This window comes from Doryrhamphus excisus, linkage group LG13 (genome assembly GCF_037039965.1).
Source record: "Doryrhamphus excisus strain RoL-2023G ecotype Guam linkage group LG13, RoL_Dexc_Guam_v1.1, whole genome shotgun sequence".
NCBI lineage: Eukaryota > Metazoa > Chordata > Actinopteri > Syngnathiformes > Syngnathidae > Doryrhamphus > Doryrhamphus excisus.
The window spans coordinates 7,187,854-7,210,851 of NC_136369.1; the positions used below are offsets into that span (position 1 = coordinate 7,187,854).

Here is a 22,998-nt window from a genome sequence, read left to right on the forward strand (position 1 = left end):
TTCCAGAATCTGCACCTATTCCAGCTGTATTTCCTTGGCTTTCCAAAATGGTGTTTTTAAATTTATTCCACTAACAGTCAGCCTCCGGGCACACCCACCCAGCTGTGATTGGTCCCACAGAGGGAACGCCCACATAAGGAATCCCGGCTCACTGTGATGTCACAGTGACTGTCACAACAGACTCTTTAAAACCTAGCATGCAAAGGCATGTCAAATATCTTTCAGGGCTCACTTCCAAATGCAGAAAACTCCCTTTGGCATTTTTTTACAGGAGAATACAACATTCTAACAACATTTATAGGTCAGAAAAAGAGTAGAAAAAGGTAGTTTAAGCAACACATTTGCATTATTACGGCGCCAACAAGTTGCATTTAGCTTTCTTAACTCTGCTGCACCATTATCTGCAAAACAACGGCATGTACTACGTAACATGCTGTTAACAAAGTGATTGGCATGGTAAGTAAATGGATACCAATAGGATCCTATCATTGGCTGTCCAGTGTTCATCATTCTGTTATATGTTGTTTAGGTTTGTTGTCCCTGTCATTCACAAAGTTGCATTGCAAAAGCTACAAAATAAGAAACAAGTGGAAACTAATATTTCCCCTTCATGTAGCTAAATAATAATGTCAGAAAAGCATCACGGTATTACTAAAGGTAGTCCTACACACTGAACTGCCACTAAAAGACAAATGTATGTGTAATGTATGTAATTACATCTCTGGTAGTGCCAATCAAACATCACCTGCTTGTTAAAGGCTACACTACTCGGGCCATCTAACTGCACATCTGGATGATATGCATATGCACCCCGGAAGGCTCTGCAGCGTTTGTACTGTCTGAGAAAACTGTATAATTTGAATGTTGACAGAGCCATTACGGCCATCTTTTACCGTACTTTTATGTAATCTGTTTTGTCCTTCTCTCTGGCCTCTTGGTTCCATCATCTATGACTTAAAGGCAGATATTGTCTGAAACAAATTGTTCAACTGAGCTGTTTTTGTCTACACGAGAAAGCCGCCTCCATTTTAACTGATGTTTCTCATCACCTTGCCCGCATGTGTCAAACTGTGTCAATCCAGCCCGCGCTGCAATTTCATCCTGCCCATTGAACTGTTCGGAAAATAGCATGGAGTTGGCTCTTCTTGTGGGCCTTATCAGACAAAGCACTTACAGCCATCTGAGTAAGTAAGCGATTCCTCTGGTCTAAAAGTTGTGTTGATTTTAATAGTGGAAAGGATATTGTATATAGCATGAAATTCACAACGATTCTTAATAAGGGTGCCGGATTCAGACCAAAAGTGAAAATTATTTAATTTTACTTGACTAAAAATGTCAGCACTTTAACTGTTACACCTGTATATACGGAATAAAACATTGAAAAGGTGTAAGACAGTCAAAAGTGATCATTGTAGCAACAGCAGTGCATGCTGGGGAATGTGGAATTTGTCCATTCCACAGATGCAAGCTCTTCTGGGTTACACATCTCACAGATTGTAATGTTTTTGTGTAAATGGAAAATACTGTGGCTTTTGCCAGACATTGAGAGAATGATGAAGAGGTAGTTTATCAACAGTCATTTTGTTGAAACAAACAACTACACCAAAACAATCATTGTCATATACCGGCGGACTATTGGAAAGTAGAAACTTCAAACAGGAATGAATAAATGCACATTTGCAGATTTGTGCAAATGTGCACAAATGCACATTTTCACTATGATGTTATAAAAATGTCCATGTGGGTGGGGGATAATTTGGCCCACCGTTCTCGCTGCCATAACAGAACTGAAAATACTATAGTCAAATAAATGTATTTATTTGTATAATTGTGTTTTTTATGTATTGCATTAGACTTTTTCCAACATTGTCTAATTGTGATTTAATATTATGGCCTTGTGTGGAGAAACCTTGAGTAGGTTATGGAAAATTTTAATCCACCACTCTGGTTAGTTGTTAGTGTTGTTAGTAAAGTGTTGTTAATAAGAGGGCACCATGAGTCAGACTGTTGATATACTGTTATATACAGTGCATCCGGAAAGTATTCACAGCGCTTCACTTTTTCTACATTTTGTCATGTTACAGCCTCATTCCAAACTGAATTAAATTAATCTCTTACCTCAAAATTCTACACAAAATACTCCATTATGACAATGTGAAAAAAGGTTTTTTTGACATCGGGGCCTTGGTCACCTCCCTGACTAAGGCCCTTCTTCCCCGATCGCTCAGTTTAGAAGGCCGGCCAGCTCTAGGAAGAGTCCTGGTGGTTCCAAACGTCTTCCATTTACAAATAATGGAGGCCACTGTGCTCATTGGGACCTTCAAAGCAGCAGAAATGTTTCTGTATCCTTCCCCAGATTTGTGCCTCAAGACAATCCTGTCTCGCAGGTCTACAGACAGTTCTTTTGACTTCATGCTTGGTGTTTGTGCTCTGACATGCACAGTCAACTGTGGGACCTTATATAGACAGTTATTATATTTCCAAATCATGTCCAATCAACTGAATTTACTGCAGGTGGACTCCAATTAAGCTGTAGAAAGATCTCAAGGATGATCAGTGGAAAAAAGATGCACCTGAGCTCAATTTTGAGCTTCATGGCAAAGGCTGTGAATACTTATGTAAATGTGATTTTTTTGTTTTCTATTTTTAATAAATTCAAAACATGTCAAAAAAAAACTTATTTTGTGTAGAATTTTGAGGTAAGAGATTAATTTAATTCAGTTTGGAATGAGGCTGTAACATGACAAAATGTAGAAAAAGTGAAGCGCTGTGAATACTTTCCGGATGCACTGTATAATTACCTTGTTTTCCGATAGGTTGACAAGTTTGTTGTGAGCTTGCGCTGATAGCTCATGATTGGCTCCTGCTAATGAAAGAGCCATCTTTCCTCAATGACTTGCAATTGGCACATTATTTAAACAGTTATTTGTAGTTCTGATGTAAAGATGTCATAAAATTTGAATTTAGCCATAAATTATTCAGAGTTGGTTGCAGGGTTCAAAGTTTAAAAAAAAGGTAGCGGCTTGTACACAGGAATTTATGGTAGCTTGCATTACGCCACTCACCTGTTTTTCAAGTTCATCCAAGAGTGATTTGTAGTCATCTCAATTCATTCCGTTTAACTGTCACAGCCCTTCTAATTATGAATATAAGACTACACTCCAGTATATCTTGTCAATGAGTTGGGCTGATTAAGTTCCTCAGTTTGCATTAACTTTGCTTTAATTCCTTCCAAGTTGTGTTCCAAGTGCTCTTTAAGTGCTGGTTTCTCTTTTCCATCAGGTACTTCACCTTCAAGGGGTTCAGCTGTGTAGCCTTCCATTACGTCAATTATTCTCTGAAAGTAACTAAAGAGACGAGCAAATTCTTTTCCCAGTTCTTTCTCCACCATCTTGTCTGCCTTAAAAGAAAGGGCTGCTTTTTAAATTCTGTTTTAGTAATTGATGCTCCTTTTTAATGGATCTGTTTATCAGCAGTGTGCTTCCTTTAAGGAATTTCTTTTTTATTCAAAAACTGCTCAGTGGTTATCAACTGTCAAGTTCTTTTGTACTTAAGCCAGCCTGCACTTGAAAAGGCTGAGAAGACAGTAGAAGACCCTTTTATCTACTCAACTCCAAAATATTTTCTTGAGTTTTATTTCACGCTTAAACTATTTAGAGGTGCTTGTCAGGCTAGCTTGGTAAACCTTTGATTCCAAGGCTAATAGCGTCAAAATACTACTCAAGACTAAATAGTTCTTAGAAGCAACAATAGCTGTTGCATACCACTGGTCTCTCTCGTCACCTCTGGTACAAACCGTTGCGTAATCATTATTTACAGATATTTCTGTCACGCCTTTCGTTGTCTACTACATTTCCAATGATTTACTCTGCACAACCACCTATGTAATAGGTATGCCACATACTTTACATAGTGCCACTTACATATCTGCATCAAGTCAATTTGGCATCATATACAGTACCACAGTACAGTGCGTTCAAGCCAACTTGTAACTTTAAGTGTTCGGAGAGTTTTCAGACATCAACCAATCTGATGTTACTCAACGGCTGCTTGCTGGCCCTGTGATGAATGTGTAATCTGGAGCTCAGTCGCTAATAGTGGGATAATATGTGACATCGGCTGGCCCTCCTGATTCTGAAGGCCCTGGCTAGACTTCCTGTACATTGACATGGCAACACACAGGAGCTGAAATATGATGGAACAAAAAAAGGTCAATCATACACATGTATTACTAGAAGCACAGAGCAGCCAAGAGATAGGCTACGAAATCTAATAGACTATTGTGAATAAATGTATACGATTTAATGGAGCAAATACTAGATTTTAAGTCATAAATGTACATAGGTCAATGCTTTTGATAGCGTTTAGGCCAACAGAGAAGGCTTTGCAGGCCCTGACGGCACACCACTGATATTGTATACAGTACTATTATATACTGTGTATTGTTACTTCTTATATGACATTTGGAAAGACGGACACTCAAATGACCCACAGTTTGCAATCCCTCCACATGCAAAATAATAGCTAAATATGGTCACCTTTATTAATAGCCAAAATAGCTAAATAGATTATTCACAGTTGTTGTTCTAATGAATATAAACACAACCACTGATGCTTGAGTCTTCTTCTGGGGTTTTCGCTCAATGTGGACGGATCAATCCAAATATCAATATTATTGGTCCTATAAGATACCGATATTGCAGCCAATATAATATTGATCTGTTATCAGCACGAGTCATACATAGTTTTATTACTTGTTTATTAGCGTGGAATGTCAGAAAAATAAGCAAAATGCCTTTTGTCATGCTCTGCAGCAACCTTATTGGTTTCTCTTTGTTTTGCTTTGCTGTGTCTCCCTTTGTTCATTGTGTCTTGCCATTTTTGACTACCTTGAATGAGTGGAGCTGCCAGACAAACTGCGGTTGTTTCTTATTATTGCTACCCCGTTTTAGTACCACGTATGACAGTAGGAAGGCGTAGTTTGGTTGCTTCCTGTGGACACCACACCACACGCTAGCGTATCTTCGTCATTCAAGACTTCTGTTTTGCTTTCCTTTCAGTCTGGTTGCTACACCTTGTCGGTCGTCCTTAGTTTAGATTACTTAAGTATATATTTTTATGACCTTTTTCCGTGGTACCAATTGGTTGCTTGTTTGTTTATGCACCATAGATTTTTGTTTTCCATTTTGGCCTGTGCAAATTTAAACACTGTTCTTTCTACTCCACCCTGCTTGTCAGCATTATTTGGTATCTTTATTGACTTTGTGGGGTGACACAAGTGTGTTGATACAAATATTTTTGTTTTGTTTATCTAAAAGTGAAAAATGTCCAAGTATCTATATCGGTGATACTGTCCCTGTACTTATCAATACCAAAAATTTGGAGTATATTCCACCTCTAGTTTTAGCAGAAAAATGAGCAGATTATGGAAGCACAAGACGAGCAAAAAGAAGCAAAAAAGAAAGACGTTGAGAGAGAATTCCTCTCTGTGCGCAGGATGTAGATTGTCAACAGCTATTATTCCAAACATGAGGTAAAACGAGCTAAGACAAAAGAATGAACCACAGGGAATCATATAAAGCCAGTCTGGTTTCAGTTTTGTATGGAAACAAGGCTTCCAAATGGCTGTCAGGACTTATACATTTTTTTGTGTAATACACATTTCCCATGTAACACAAACAAATACATCTCAAATTGTGTTACCTCAACCTTCATTAGAGTAGCAGCACAGCAAAATGTAATTCAGACGAAGCAATCCTACCAGTAAATGCTATTCTCTAGCACCAATTTGCAATAGTCTTTATGATTCTGTTTTGATTTCATTTATTATCCCGGTGAACAGGGGTATGTTTTCTCCATCCTGTGACCCCAACATATTTTTGGCATTTGCTATTATATTTTGCATTTTCATATGGAGTCGGTTGAGGGGACATTTCAATTTCCTGTAAATTTTAAGATGGTTTTATTTCATGTCTTAAATGTTGTTGTTGTTGTGGTGCCCCATGTGTACTATGAGACACATTATTTTTGAGAGTTTTCTTTGTTAAACAAGGAATTTGTCCTCATTGATTCAACAATTAATTCTCTTATGAAGGGCATGCATGTTGCAACATCATGCATGTAATGTGAGTACATCGTGGAATCTGACATTATTGTGTTTGCAATATACTGTATAACAAAAATATGTTTGGAAATTTCACATTGTTTTTGAACACTTCCACCTCTTTGGCATGTACTCAAAGAGTCCATGTATAGGCTTTCTGTTGACATTTCTTTGTGTGGAGTTCTCCCCATGCTTTCTTGGGTTTCCCACTGGTACTCCGCCTTCCTCCTATAGCCCAAAAACATGCAATTGTCCATGATGTACACGTATCTCCAAGAGTCAACTGGGACAGGCTCAGACCAAAATAAGTACAAGTACAAGTATAGAAAATGCATGGATGAATAAATAAAAATGCACCAGGTAGTAATTGACATTGCAGTTTCACAAATGAAAGTACTCCTCCAACTAGTTAACATCATTTTTCATATAGAATGCAATAGAATTTAAATACACACAACTTGTGACCGCTACACATTTCTGATGTGGATTAAGTCCACTTAGGTTTAACAAATGGAAAGGGGAAGATTATAATGAAAGTCAGTAAAATTTGGCTCAGTGACAAGCTTTATTTATTTATTTTTTGTTTGTGCATCACTGGTCTCCTTTAAAGTGTTATGAGGAATGCAAAGGGTGCATCCACATACACTAATCCTATCGCATGGTGTTTGAGCCAATCACACACCTAAAGTCCAGCATGTTTGGCTAGTATGAATGCACTAAGCAACATGCACTAACCAACTTTGGAACACTTGAGTCGCTCCTCACAAGTTCTTAATGATGAATCTCGGATTTTATAATGGAAATAGAAAATCAAGGAGCTCGCTGTGTGGTTTTCTCCGAGTACTCTGATTTCCTCCCACATTCCAAAAACATGCTAGGTTAATTGGCGAAATTGTCCATAGGTATGAATGTGAGTGTGAATGGTTGTTTGTCTATATGTGCCCTGTGATTGGCTGGCGACCAGTCCAGGGTGTACCCCGCCTCTCGCCCAAAAAGAGGTGGGATAGGCTCCAGCATGTCTGCGACCCTGGTGAGGATAAGCAGTAAAAAATGGATGGATGGAAATAGAAAATCAAATCTTATGGCATGTTTGCTCACCTCTGAACAAATGAATGTGCATAATAAAGACCTGTAATTTAATTAATGCAATCTCATGAGTAAAAATGCAAAGTAAAACTAATCAAAATGATTGGAAATGTAAAAAAAAAAGGCAAGGAAATTGTAGCAAAATAGAAGTACAGTGTCTCACCACATGTTTCTTATTTACCATTCACATCCCTGCAAATGTATTTCTCCTTTAAAAACAGGCTGTTTTTTCCATGGAAAACAAATCTCAACAATCATAAGTTGGTAATACATTATATATATTTCATAATATAGGTAAGATGTGTACACAAATTGTACATGTCTTTATGCCTCACTGATGTTTTTGTCAAGTGTGGAGATTCCACACATCACAGTCAGTGCTCTCTATTAAGGTGTAAGTGAGTCAATTGTAAGTCAATATAGATTGTTTAATCACTTGATGGACTTTATGTACAATGAGTGGTCACATTAAGGTTTAGTGTTGGTGGATCAACCTCGCCGCGTCATAAACTGATCAATATATTTTGAAGCAGTTGTGTTATGACATGGATCGGTTTTAATGTTTATTGCATGGTTTGATTAATTTGTTATTAATTAATAATTGACACAATTGATGAATGCTTGTCACTCATCATTTATACAATATATCAATGTGGGTTTGGAAACACATGTGAACCACGCTGTTCACACACAAAAACACAGTCCAGCATTTTTCAACCTACCATCCTGTTATTAAAAAAAGAGTGTGAGTGTGTGTGTGTGTGTGTGTGTGCCTTGGCAGGTATGAAGATGTTCAACACCAGCGGATAGCATTTTAGATAGGAAGAAATGCATTCTGGCATCAATTTGATTGCACTTCAAAGTTTGGAAATTGAGAATAAACATACCTTTAAAACCCTTTGGCTATGTTGCCATTGTCTTACAAAGCTAATGTAGAATATCAACACCCCAGAGCAGCATATTTGACAGAATACATTTACAACTAAAGCTAAGGAAATGAGAGGAAGGGAAATTCACTGCTTTATGTTTACTCAGGGACTCATTCATGTGCTCAAGCCAGTAATATCCTGGCAGTGTAGGTACTGTAGCTTTGGAAATAAGGTCCCTCCTCTAACAGCTGAGAAGTGTTTATTGATGGGGGACTTTATTGTGTGTGTTTATTGACTTTTATTTATATGTAGCATTACCATGTTCCACACCAAGCCCTCCGGTCCTGCTGTGGTGTTCTAAACAACGAGACAACATGCATTTTTATTATTGCCATTCTGTTGTTTTACTGCAGTCGAAGCAGTTGACAGCGCCAAAGCTAAAGTTAAACATGTATTAGTATGATTTACATGACTGTCTCAAAAGCTACAGATGACCATAGAATACTTGTGTTGGCATAATGTGTGATCCTAGCTGATCACATGCATAGCTTGCCACTATGTAGAGTTTAGAATGTAAAAAAGGAATTTACAATATTAACAGCTAGAATTTGGCACAACAAAACACAGATTTATGCCAAGGGGAAAAAAGTCAATGAAGCGCCACATTTTTATATTTCTGTTTGATGGGAACTTCCATAATAGAAGGGCCCCCAACTATTTCCATTTTGCGACAGGGAGAATGAAAAACAATCCTCTATTTGCATTTATATCTGGACTTGCTCCAAATTTGAATGGGTTCCTCTTTGGCACTTATACCACCCCTCTCACCTCAATGTGTGTAATTTGCATTACAATCCTTGGCCATGAATGGAGATCAAAGCAATACCTCTTCATTCTGTACTTCTAACTTCCAAGAAGCTGACTTTGTTGTGACCATGCAATGCTGATAAGATAAGAACAAACCTGGTTTGGCAAGAAAGATTCTTACCTGGCACACACAACAAATTTGAGTCCGCGTCTACACTGTGCCGGATTAAAAAATAGTTGCATCCAGACGGGAACGGATCAGACACGTAGACTGAACCATGTCCATGAACCAAGTCAATTGTCTTCAGCTCATTTAGACTTAAGACAAGAAAATATTAGAAGCATGTCGAACGGGGTGGGTCATGTCAGCTGAAATATATACAAATATTATCCTGGCTCATTTCTGGTGGTGAATTGGTGATGTCATCATTTTTTTTCGTGTTTTCAGATGTTCTCATTCTGGAAATCATTTTCAGTTAAATATTATACAGTTTCTGTCATGATCGTTGTCGTCACTGCCTCTCTTTTTCAGTACTCTACTAGGGGTGTGAATCTCAGCACTGAGGACGATTCGATACTTTAACGACACATTGAATTTTCTGGCAATACGATGCGATACGATTCAACATCTTCACAAAGCCATAAGATGTGATAATCATTTAGTTCAAATCAATGCAATACGACATGAAATGGTGCAATTTCTTGCCATATGATGCAATTCAACATGATAAGCAAAGAAAAAAATTGGAATTAAGTATGGGCCTACAAAGAGGATTTGGATTTATTCCTTCTAGTCACTTGGCAGTAAATTCAACTAAAGTGCTGTTTGTCATTTTTACGATGCGCCACTTCTTGATCATTCTTTTTGCCATCTTAAAACAGCAACCACTTTTCAAAAACAACTGTCACATCTGCTATGCAATTACAATAGCAGTGGTTCAGTGGTGGAGTAAAACAATTAAACAATTCCTGCTGTAATAAATACAGTACGCAGCAACAGCAAAGTTAAAGTGACACTTTCAACAGTGCAGTGAATGTTTGCTTATATTCCTGTCTGCAAAACACACTGCTAATATGAATGCAATAGGAGGTAAGCTAATGACGAAAGGTCAGAGAAGGAACGGTCACACTAAAAAGATGGTTTGGTGATAATAGAACCTAAGTAAAACTAAAATTATGCTGTTTGGTAACAGCAGAAAGGACACTCACCAGCAAATACAAATAGACGGTGTAGACATTGAAAGGGTGAAGGAAAATACATTTCTGGGGATCACAATAGATGAAAATATGAGATGGAAACCTCATATTACAAATATACAACATAAGGTGGCCTGAAATATTTCAATATTGAACAAAGCAAAATTTGTTCTCAATCAGAAATCACTCCACACTCTTTATTGCTCTCTGGTTCTACCATATCTTACTTATTGTGTGGAAATATGGGCTAATAACTATAAAAGCAATCTTCACTCGCTAAATGTACTGCAAAAAAGGTCAGTAAGGATAATTCATAATGCCGCCTACAGAGAACATACTAACTCCTTATTTCTAAAATCACAAATACTTCAACTTGCTGATATAGTTCATCTTCAAACAGCTAAAATAATGCATAAGGCTAAAAACAACCAATTACCTAAAAATGTCATCCAATACTTCTCTACAAGAGAGGAGAAATATGATCTCAGGGAAGAACTACATTTGAAACACTTATATGCTAGGACTACGTTAAAAAGCCATAGCATTTCAGTATGTGGAATCAAACTATGGAATGGATTGAGTAAGGACCTCAAACAATGCACAATGATGAGCCAATTCAAGAAACAATACAAGCAGTTGATGTTTGCTAAATACAAGGATGAAGAGTCTTGAACCAGTCATGACGTGCTATATATATCACTATATTGACACTTACTATGATACCCATTATGTCATTATATGGTCATATCACCTCGTACTTCGGTACAGGACAAACACTTACAAAATTAAAACATTTAAAAAAAAAACCTTAAACTGTATTATGGAAAGCAGGAAGTGAACAAATGTAACAGTTACTGATTGTAAAAGTACCAGATGGAGGGGTAGGATTTAATAAGCTTTGCTTCTTCCTACTCCTTTTGGACATGTGGAACTGTGAACTGATTATGTGATGCATTCAATTGTAATCTGCATGTTCAAATGAAATAAAACCATTGCCATAATACAGTAGAGAGGAGCAGGCAGTGTAAAACAACTTATACCCTTTTAAAATTGTTTAAAAATTCAGGAAGAAGCCAACTGCTCTGCTGTTCTAATGTCACCTGCTGTGCTGAACACTCGTTCAGAGGGGACGGACAAATAGCTCCTGGCCAATTTTGATAGCAGCGGAAGATCCACTTGTTCTGACCTGATTTGCTTGGTTTTTCCCAGGTGTCCGACGAGGAACTAGATGGGGAGGCGGGGGAGGTGGCGGTAGACTTGTCCGTGTTGTGGTGTCCCCTTATTAAGGGGGTCTGTTTGTTGTGCTGCCTTTGTACAGCTTCTCAACGCTGTATTCTTTGCAAATGGCGGACGTTTTGTCGAGCTTTCCGCCGTTCTTTGCGAATCCGTAGTGTTTCCAAACATTCCATTTAAACGTTGCGGGCGGATTGAATATAGAAACTTCCTCGCTGCTGCTTGCGTGCGAACGTCCATGCTGTTTTACTAGTAGTTGTATGTGCCTTACCGCTTCCGTCCGTATTCAATACAATACGCGAAATAATGGTTGTGCATTCATTGCATCTGGGGAACAGCATATGGAGTGAAGTTGAACATTAATAAAACAGTGCTTGCATCGGATTTTACCGATACCCACAAATGCATCAAGATGAATCTCGATTTCAATTTCAATTACATCCATACCCGGTGAATGAGCCAATGCGCTCGCATCGCGCACATGCGAATTGATGTATCGATTAATATCGATTATTTTCCACACCTGTTTAACCTTCTTGACTACTTAAGCTGCATGGTCAGACCAGCTCACCGCCAGATCGTTCCTCATGCATGAACTCTCGCTACCCTGTTTTCTGGCTTATTGTCTTACCGTGCTTGTGAGTCCCTGCCTGTAGGAAGTTTCCACAGTGATTTTCTGTTTTTACCTTGTCTTGGTCTGCCCGCTAACCTTTTGTTAGCGGTGTTTTTCCTTGCCTTGTGGTCTTGTCATGTTTTACCCGTCTGCCTTCTTCGACAGTATTTTTGGTTGTTGTGTTTTTTCCCTCAGACTTGTTCACCTTAGTTAGTTATCAGTGTTTTTGTTTATGTTATTTTGCACTTTTTTCCCGCCGTAAGAACACCCTTTGATACAATAAATCTTTTTGTGTTCCATTTCCTGTCTCCACATTTTTTGGGTTCCAGACCGGCTCACGCCTAATTCATGACAGTTTCAGGGCACCCAGAATGCCGTTTCTTTGTTGATGAGAGGCTGAAATGATAAAGTATGTTGCCGTTTTCACCTGAAAATGCTGTGTGGATAGCCCCCTAGATAACAGTTTTTTGCTCTAAATGAATATATGTATGTACACTATCTCTCAAAAGTGAGCAAACAGGTTACTTCAAGACATCTCACAATGGTAAGTAGCGTTCTACAGCATCGGTGAAGTCTAAACTGGTCACTTACTTACTTAAGGCTGTTTATATTGTTTATTTTTAGATTATTTTTTAGTATTTAACTGGTTCTGTCCCCTTTGCTGTTGTGCAATGTGAATTTCCCCACTGAGGGACGGATAAAGGTCAAATCTCTTATTGTGGTGGGAAATGGCTATTCGCAACCCCACTGTCTTTATGCACACTGTATAATGCTACACAGACAAGTGCTTTCATTTGTTTCATTTGAAAGGCCTCAGGCTTCAGGTTCCTGGTCTACACCATCTCTTGGGACTTGTGGTCCTCCCACATAGACACTATTCAGTAAACGGCACAGTGGAGGACGTCATTTTTGAGACTGCTCAAGAAATTCAACATGCCGAAGGAACTGCTAACAACATTCTACAATGTAATAATACAGTTGCTTTTCTGCATGAGGTTAATTTTTGGATTGGCTTCCAAACTGGACATGCCTGCCCTCTTCTTTACAGGTAACATCTCTGCGGAGCGCTCACACCCCATCCGCTGTTCCAGTTCCTCCCATCAGTTATTGGCGAGCACTGTTTGTCATAACTACCAGACACTGAAACAGTTGGTTCACTCAGGCTGTCAGGCTTGAATACTTAATATTCAAGCTGACCTGTCTGCATGTATGTACTACTTTATTATTTATCCATATCCATGTTTATCCATATTTATATAACCAATCATGGCTATTTGCACCCATGAGCTTTGCAGTACATACTGTTCTGGACTGTGAATTTGTAACCTGTAACATTGTAAATACCAACGTATTATGCAGTATATCATCCTATAGCAGTATAAATATGTATAGTACTAGACTTTTTTTTTTTGTTTGTATGCACCGCTGGAGCGTACCTCCTCAGCCTGGTGTATGTGCACTGCTGTGGAAGCTCGCATATAGAGGGGGTCATTTAGTGATTGTACGACAAAAATACAGCATTGACACACTCATTTGTTAACACTCCCTGTGAAATATGTGAGACAGGGATGTCCAAAATATGGCCTGCAAGCCATTTGTAGACAGCATTTTTTTATGGGCCTGTGAAAAGTAAGTACATTGTGGAAATAAAACAGGAAAATAAAACAAAAAATCACAAGGTAATTCAGACAAAAAAAGTTGTAGAATAATTTATACTAAAAACAAATAAGTCTCATATAGCAACATAATAATGAATAATGAACTTCTGATCAAACCATGTCTATTTCAGACTTAAACTAACAGCGAACAGATACATATATATATAGAGAGAGAGATAGCGGTGTACTTGTTCATCCCAAATTTTTAAGACCAGAGTCAGGATGATTGTTCAACCAATATCTGATGTATTGGCTCTATATTGTCTCAACATGAGACTAACATAAACAAAGCTAACATACATAACAACTAACATAACAAATCTGGAACTAAGTGCAAATGGTAAGAAATACTAAAGAACATACATGCTGGTAACCTTGTAAAATAATGTCAAGATCTGACCAGCCAGACCCTCGAGTTTAAAGTGAATTGCCTAAAATCCTTTTGTAGCATCCATAGCAGTGACTTTTAACAGGTTTGGAAGGGGAGATATACAAACAGAAAAGCCTTCCTTTCGGATTCAAATGGTGCAACTATCGAGGGCATGGAAAAGAGCTGCGACTTTGCCCTTGTGTGGTATTAGAAACCCCATAAATATGGAAAAAAAAAACACCTTTCAAACTGTGTTGGAGCCTTTGCCCTCAGTCGTGCTGGAAAAAATATGCTTTGTATGGTACACCGTGTAAGGTCTTTGCTAGCTTATCATTCTGTGCAACCTCAAGCAACCCAGCTGAATTTCAAATGTGGACTACAATATTTTGTATGAATTCTTAATAGTGTCCAATTGACATTGAACGCTAAGCTGGAACCCGTATGTCCAATTACGACCGAAATTGTGCATAATCTATGAATATGTACAGAGTATGAGGCTGCGGGAGCAGAAAAGAGAGTCCAGCTCAAGGCAAATAAAAACTAAATATTACAAGCTGGGCCCATAAATCATACTCACATGTTATCTACTATCAAAATATACACACGCACATACTATACAGCACATTATATGCACAAATATATATATAGTCTAATTTTCTGACAAGAAATGTGTGGGTTTTTTTTTAAATCTAACACTTGCATAAGGCAATCAGCCGTGTGCATGGCGAGTGTGAGGAAAAGAAGGGAAAAGCTTTATGAAATGCAGAAGCATCAGGTCCACTGTCAAAGCAGCACCAGCTAATCGAAATTGATCCTCACGTAGCAGAAGCACTCAGGAAATCCATCCATTGATAAACACTTTCTTGAGAAAGTCACGCAGTGGCACCAGCCGTGGTTTTTCATTTCCATTTGTGAAAATGAGCCAGCAATTTATTTCTAATCCAAAAATGGTTGCAATGGGCTAAACACAATAGCGTCTGCATTGCTCCTTCAATATGATTTATGGGACAGAATCTCTGTATATTTCGTTGGCGATAATAAGAAAATACAGCAATAAATCTGGAAATGTCAGGCAATTTTGTTATCACCTTGTTGGAATATCTGAATTCATTATGAAAGGAGAGGGGCAGAAAAGAAAAGAGAGGGAAAAGGTGCTGAACACTAAGTGCTGTGTGGCGTTTAAAGGGGAAATTAAGTAGTAGGATTACTTTGCTAAAAACCCTCACAAAAGAAAGTTTATTAATTTCATTTAGAATAGATGTCTGTTTTGTAATAACAATATATACAATAATTGTATAATTATTGGATCTGATGTCTTGAAGGTCCATTATTTATTGGGTCCATCGCATGCCGTCATCAGTAATCACCTGGGATGAATCAAGCCCAAAAGTCTGGCGCTGGACATGTTTGTCATCAACGCAAAGGTCACCAAAGTCATGCAGCAGCCCAACACAAATGTACGAAGACACGTGCACACACAGCACGCACAAGGTAGGAGGCTGCAATGGAGATCACCAGCTCATTTGTCTCTTTATCAGACTGTGTCTTCTCTCTCCAGAGGAGGTGTCTGTTTGAAGAATGTGCCACGGTTGGGAGGATGAATTTGCATGATGAACTTGTCATTTATTTATTTATTTTTTCCATCAGGCCGCACCCCGCTATCACCATTTCTCAAATGATTTCCATTGTATGCAGGGCAGCCGCAGATTCTCTTCCTGTTAAGGCAATGTCTTAGATCAGTGGTTCCCAAACTTTTTACAGCCGTGTACCTTTTCAGACATTTGATCTGAAGCTTAAGAAAATAAACATTCATTCATTCATTTTCTACCGTTTTTTCCTCACGAGGGTCGCGGGGGTGCTGGAGCCTATCCCAGCTGTCTTCGGGCGAGAGGCGGACTGGTTGCCAGCCAATCACAGGGCACATATAGACAAACAACCATTCACACTCACATTCAATTTGGAGTGGCCAATTAACCTAGCATGTTTTTGGAATGTGGGAGGAAACCGGAGTACCCGGAGAAAACCCACGCATGCACGGGGAGAACATGCAAACTCCATACAGAGATGGCCGAGGGTGGAATTGAACCCTGATCTCCTAGCTGTGACGTCTGTGCGCTAACCACTCGAACGGCGTGTCGCCGAAAAAATAAACAAGTTTATCTTAGTTAACCTGAAATATTGAACATAATTTCGCATAAAGATAAATAATCGTCTTACATATTGTATCTTTTATTCTAGTCTGACATTGGGACTCCTTCCATCGGAATGGGTTGATTTTGAGCTTCACTTTTTTGTCCACACACGATGTTTGTTTGTTTCTTTTGGCAAATTTCTGCAAATTTAATACCAAATTGAAGGGGAGGGTTTAACAAATAAACAATTAAAAATAAAGTGGTATGGATTGTGGATGCTCCGGCTAAGGTATCTGCTTTTAACTGTTGTTCAAACTTCAGTGAAAGTCGACATCATTGCTGAACAACCACCCGACAAAGGGACTGACTCTGACAATGATGAGAGGGAACCCAGCATGTTTGATGGCGAAATTGCCCAGTTGTTCAATTCAGATATAGAAGATGAGGACTTTGATGGATTTGTGGGAGAAGATTAATTACAAAATACTGTGAGTATATTGTTAAATCGTAGAATTACTGTTTACGCTGTTCATTGCTCATATTATTATTATTATTATTTAACAACATTTCATTGGCAATTTCATTCCTGTGTTATTGTGCAATGACAATAAAGAAAGTCCTATCTATCTATCCATCCATCCATCCATCCATCCATCCAACTCAACTAAACTCCTTACTGTTTTGCTGCTGTTGCCTTTATTTTTATAGACCATATGTCTTAGCATGGGCCTTATGTATGGGTTAAGTCTTAAATAATGATTGCTCCCCTTAAGTTGCCAATCGTGAATAAGCAAAGATTTGTTACACTTGAACGGAAGACTCATAAATTCTGCTCTCTGAGCTTTAGATGCAGTTCACATTAGGTTGACAGTACATGGGCCATTTCTGTAAAATGCAAAGCAAGAACAGGAACAGAAGAACATGAGTCAGGCTCTCACTAGTGAGTAAGAAGCAATCTGATTTGGTGATCAGACTTCTTTACACTTTGTCATATGGCGAATGTGTCAAGCATTTTCCCTCTCAGGTAATCATTTCCTGATTGTTCCTTTAGAAACGCACCAGCCTCATTTTCACAGATGACAGCACCTCAACATTCTGAACATCCCTAAAGCTCCCTTTTAAATCTAGGATGAAAGCATTAGAGATAATCTTAAGACAAAGAATGACTTTGTCATCAGCACCACAACAACATATTTGCAACAGCAGGATAACTACAGTCTAATTTGGAGGCATTGTGTGCTGGATGTTTGCACCAGTAAATATTACAGCCACTCCAAAACACGTTTACTTGACAGCGTGTTGCCTGCTGAAGGATGAAAGAAGCAGCAAGCCTGTTACAGCCATCTGATGAGAACATTGATTTGGTCCCAACTGCGCAGACATGCTTCAACAAGTAAACACAGCTTTGACACTTTTTGGGCGGGGGGGACGAGTAGCCATCCAGCAATCAGAACATTGCTTGTTTGACTTTTGGTTCCCCTTTCTAGTGGCGCAGGTCATATTAAAATGACCACCATAAGGGATTTTAGCAGTCTCTTTTTTCACAAAATGGTTGGATGTTGTGTGGCAATTGAAGTGAAATGAACTTGTTATTGGCATCCCACAAATACCGTATTTTTGGGAGCAATCTATGTGAAAGGCGGGGACGGCTGCTACCAACATTTGTGGGATCATTTCAATCAAACTCTTGGATTATAAAGTAAAGCATTCCTTGACCACAGTCCTTGTGATGACTAGCGAAGCACTGCTTGCCTGAGCCGGACAAACTTTAGAAAAGATGTATTCATTCCATTTGATATGGTAACAACATTAAACATTTAAGAATACAGTGTGTGTAGTCCTAAATGCATACATGGTGTGGTGTGCCGTCCTCTGCTAGCCTAAACAGAAGCACTGATCAATACTATTTACAACTTAAATTCTAATTCTTCTAAATTCCAGTATAATTCTAGTTGAAATTTTCATTATTATCTTCATTTCGTAGTGTATATCTTGACTGCTTTTTGTGTGTGTGTTGCCATGTCAGTATAATCTGCCCAGTGCCTGCAGAATTAATCATGCTGGCCAATCGCAGATTAATCTAATATGCATGTTTTGGGGATGTGGTAGAAAACCCACGCAGGCACGGGGAGAACATGCAAATTCCACACAGAGATTGCCCGAGTGGAGAATCGAAGTCATGTCTTCCCGATGTCTTGACTGTGTGGCCACCGTTGCAGTGTTTTTGGCATATTATTAGAGAAATATTTATTCTGAACCCCCTCAGATGATATTGTCGTGTAGATCTTTGGAGTTGTCTGAGGCTTGTTACCCTTGGGTCGAGTGCCAAATTCGCAGGTTATATAATGCTCAATGTTACTCACAGAAATGTAACGAGGGATGGAATGGAATGGAATGGCCTTTATTGTCATTATACAAGATGTACAATGAGATTGGAGAGCTTCTCCTTTCAATGCAGTAGTCAAGTTTTTAAAAAAAGTATATAAAAGTAGAGTAAAAAAAAAAGACAATTTAACAAGATATGTACAAGATATACACAAGATATGAGCAAGAATGTACTGCAAGATAATTATAATAATACATGAAATACCTTTCTCTTTGTAATGCCACACTTGTAATGTTGCAGTTTTGTATGGTATTGATAGTTTGTATAATTACTGCAGTCAAAACCCACCCATACGTCCATTTTCTATACCGCTTAACCTCAATTATGGTCGCGGGTATGCTGGAGCCTATCCCAGTTGACTTCGGGTAAACATGCATGTTTTTGGAATGTGGGAGAAAACCGGGAGTACCCGGAGAAAATGGGTAGAACATGCAAACTCCATACAGAGATGCCCATCGGAGATTCGAACCCAGGTCTTCCCGATTGTGTAGAATAACATTCTAGTGCTGGTATTAAGAGGTGAACTATGAACGATGTCGCTTAAATCCCCACGGTATCAAGTGTACTGCCTGCTACTGAAATCTGTATTGTATAATCAGGAAAAGAAAAATACTGTAAGATTATTGTATCAATAATTAATCGTTCTGTGTGTGCTATGTGCACGCATATGGACACCTTTTTCCCATTCAAGCAAGTCTCTTGAGATCTAATTTGTAAGCATGTGTATTAAAAAAAAATAAAAACCAATAAAATAAAATCCCAACTGACCACCTCTGTTTGGTGTTGTGGAAATAGAGGCAATGTTGCAAATATGAAATTGCATAAATTGTAAATATACTGTACACGCATGTGAAAATGAGAACATGCTTTATATATGAAGTACTGGAAACATGTTCACATTAAACGTGAGTGAGGGCCCGGGGGTGGGGGGGTTGTATTATTGAGAGATGACTCGAAATCTATATCGTCAAATGGATGCAAAGCTCACTTCAAGGTTAAAAAGCAACATTTCTCATTTGTCTGTTTGCATCTATAATAATTTGCAACATCTACCTATTGCACCGAATAATGTGATACTGCAGACTCCCTTCCAACAGAAATATATGCAAATGTGTGCAACATCATCTGAGATCCAGTTCATCACCCTGTGCAATATCTGCAAAACACTTTGGTTGGGCTTTCATAAACATCAACAATGTTAGTGATGTCATTCAGATCTTATGACTAGAATTACCAACGCCGTTAACTGCCCGTGTTTCATGTCAATAAGTTTTCATAATGTGAGTTTTATTATACTGCGTTGTATTTACTGGCTTTAAATTGACCATTTACCAAACGACGACAATAATCAATGCTGTGCACATTAATTTCTAAAGATAATGACGATGACACGTGTTCTTTAGTTCTTTGAATTTGGTACGTAGAGCAGTGATGATACGTACATATGATATTGATGGAGATGCTTGAACAATTATATATTGTTTCTTAGGGCCTTATTTCCATTCAATAGCATACAATATGTTGCCACATAGATGTTTCATTTGGTATTGGTTTATTTGCAATTTGCAACATTTAGGTGAAGGATTAAGCATTAGGGTGATCAAATACCAGCATACTTTCCTTGCTGATTTATGCTGTTTTTTGTCAGCAGGGTATAAATATAGTTTTTCATGTTAGCTGCTACAATAACAATACTGCTGTAGCTTGGTTAATATACAAGGCGGCTATATAAATGAAAACTGTTGTTGTTTCAAAAAATCTTTTTATGATGGCTTTAGGAATTATCCAATATCACTTTTTATAGTTAACATTTATTAATCATCATTTGCAAATATTATTTCAATAACCATGAATATATGGACCCAAATATTCCAATTGCATTTGGTTTATTTGCTCAAACGGAAAGAATTGAACAGTAATGGAATATTCCTTTAACCAATCCGATTGAGGTATCTTGTACCCGCTCAAACGGAAATATGTCAGGGTGCGTTCTTCTTCGTGGTGTTTTTCTTCTTCTGTTGTTTATTGGCGGTTGGCAAGCAGCTTTCGTGTGCATTAGCGCCATCTGTGGAACAGAATCTAAGCCCTTCTATACGCCATTCACAAGTCCAGTTTTATTAAAAAAAGAAAATATATATCTATATAAAACATGTCCCGAGTTTAATTATAAAATATTAGCAAGATTGAATTTGATCTTTTCCTGTTCTTTCAGCGCATGCTCAGATATGACGTAACACGCAGATCCAGACGTTCTTCACTTTTAAAAATGGAGGCCAGCAATCGGCACTGGACTAAGCAAAGTTTGTTTTTGATTCAAACTAAATTTCAAGACTGGACAGACGAAAAACTGGCAATACGGAGTTATTCCAACAAGTGAAAGAACAACTCAGGGAAGTTCCATGGATACCATTGTTTCCCATGTAAAAAACATGGCTACTGTCGAGTGTCTGTGGTGTAAAGACTGGCAGAGCAATGGAATATTGGTCCGTGTGGCAAAACCGACCTTGTGAGGGAGCTCACTGATCAGGTGTATGCCCCACCTACACACTGTCCGGTTTCTCTTTGTGTATATAGTTGGCTTGTTATTTACATATATTTTGTTTAGTACTTTAATTAATTGTTTGCCATTTAAGTTGTTTAAGTGCCACTTTTGTTAGTTTCTCATCAGTTTCTCCTTTTCTTCGAGGTGATTGGTCGGGGCACAAACATGGAGGCGCGCCCATGTGAGTGCAGGCCAGAGGCTGATCACCTTAATTGGACTCTCCCAAGTGTCACCTGGGTGAGGGGGGGATTAACTGGGTGGTAGTTCAGTAATCTAAGTTGTTATGTGTAATTGGGTGTTTAAATGTATACAGGAAGTGACACTTCAGTGTGGGACTCTTGAAAGACTTGTAATATAAAAGAAGGGTGTTATGAATGTAAATAGGGTACCTTTTGGATGTATTGCCTCACCCTCTCATTGGGAACTATGGTTGGCCCTTCACAGGTAAAAGGGGGCTGGGTGAATTGTTTGTGAGAGGCCTGTTGTGTGTGCTTGGGGGGGGGGAATGTTGCTGCACTGTCTGGCGAAATAAACTTGAAGAGCTCTCAATCCCATGTCTGGTGTACATTTCAGCTGCTATGGCTATCCCGGGCTAGTAAGAGGCCATTGTTTCTAACTGAAAATCTTACATTCCTCCGATAGACTTTTTGATGCACGTGTGAGGTCATGGTGATATTTTGTAATATTTTTGGTTAGTGGTGTGCCACAAGATTTTTCCATTGTAAAAAAAATGTACCGTGGCTTAAAAAAGGTTGAAAAACACTACTCTAGCTCATATTAACTCAATGTTAATCACATTAGAACACGCATAAAAGGGAAATAAATATATGTTCTGTTTCACACAAGTATTGTGAATTATGGGCACATTTTTTTTAAAGTGCACTTCCCCTTTAAGTAATAAATTTAAAATATTTTTGTGCCAAGGGCATGTTTTCAGTCCATTTTCTACTGTTGATTCTGCACTCTAAAATGATGGGCAAACCCGCCCATGGCATTAAATGGAATTAATCTTGGTTGCTGTTAGACAAACTAGTCTGTAACTCTGAGTCACTTTGTTCATCGATTATTATCATTCATTAATGCTGACTACCGATGCATTTTATAACCTAAAATGTGTTTCATAAGTGTGTGAATGGTTTAGTAGCTTATTCTGGAGTCACTTGTATTACACATGTTGATCCTACTGTACTTGCCATCAGTGTGCAAATTTACAATCAAGGAGGATGTCTGCATGTTCTGAACTCCTGTTATGTCAGCAGAGGTATTGCTTTATAAATACAATGATGAAGTTGTGGTGAATTTATGAACAACACCCTCAGGAGACATAGCGGAAGTTGGCATAATAACTCCCTTCAGTTGCTTTGTGAAAAGTAAACAATTCTTTGACCTCAGTACAGATGTTCTTTTTTTATCTTGCTGCTTTTACTTGTTGCAAAGAAGACACAATGCTTTTGGTGATCAGAAAGACATGTTTGTTTTTTCCTTAGTTGTGATCTTTTGTCAGTTTTTTCCCCCCCTTCAGAAGCTTTTTTTTCCTGGTCGGCAAGTTGCCATAGAACAGTAGCCTCTGCTCTCGTGGCGCTCCCAACCGGCCAATATAGAAGATGTCAGAGAAATGAGCACTATTTCAGGAACAATGAATGCAAATGACCTTAAAAGAATTGCTCCTGTTTTCTAATTGTCTTGTCTTGTAAATAGTTGTAATTTACAAACATTGCATTACTGCTGGTCCCTCATTCTACCCACTTAGAGTTTTCATTATAGCCGCGGCATATTATGTGCCCGCATTACAAAAAGACATCAGAATGCACCAAGAAGTCTCGGTAACTGAATCAAACACATTGCACCATATTTAAATTCATAGCTAGTGCAATTGTATGCAAATGATGTCATGTATACAAATAGCTTAATAGTGTTTACATTCTACATTTGCGTCGTGACACAGTTTTTCACAAGGGGACTGCAGAAAAAAGATGATTTTGTTTTTGCATTCTTGGCTCAT

General features: G+C 38.4%; 1 long non-coding RNA gene across 1 annotated transcript in view; it reads left to right on the forward strand.

Annotated features, from left to right (window-relative positions):
- LOC144901593 (uncharacterized) overlaps positions 1-22,998 on the forward strand; it is a 137,791-nt gene that overhangs the window by 114,098 nt on the left and 695 nt on the right. The window lies entirely within an intron of this gene.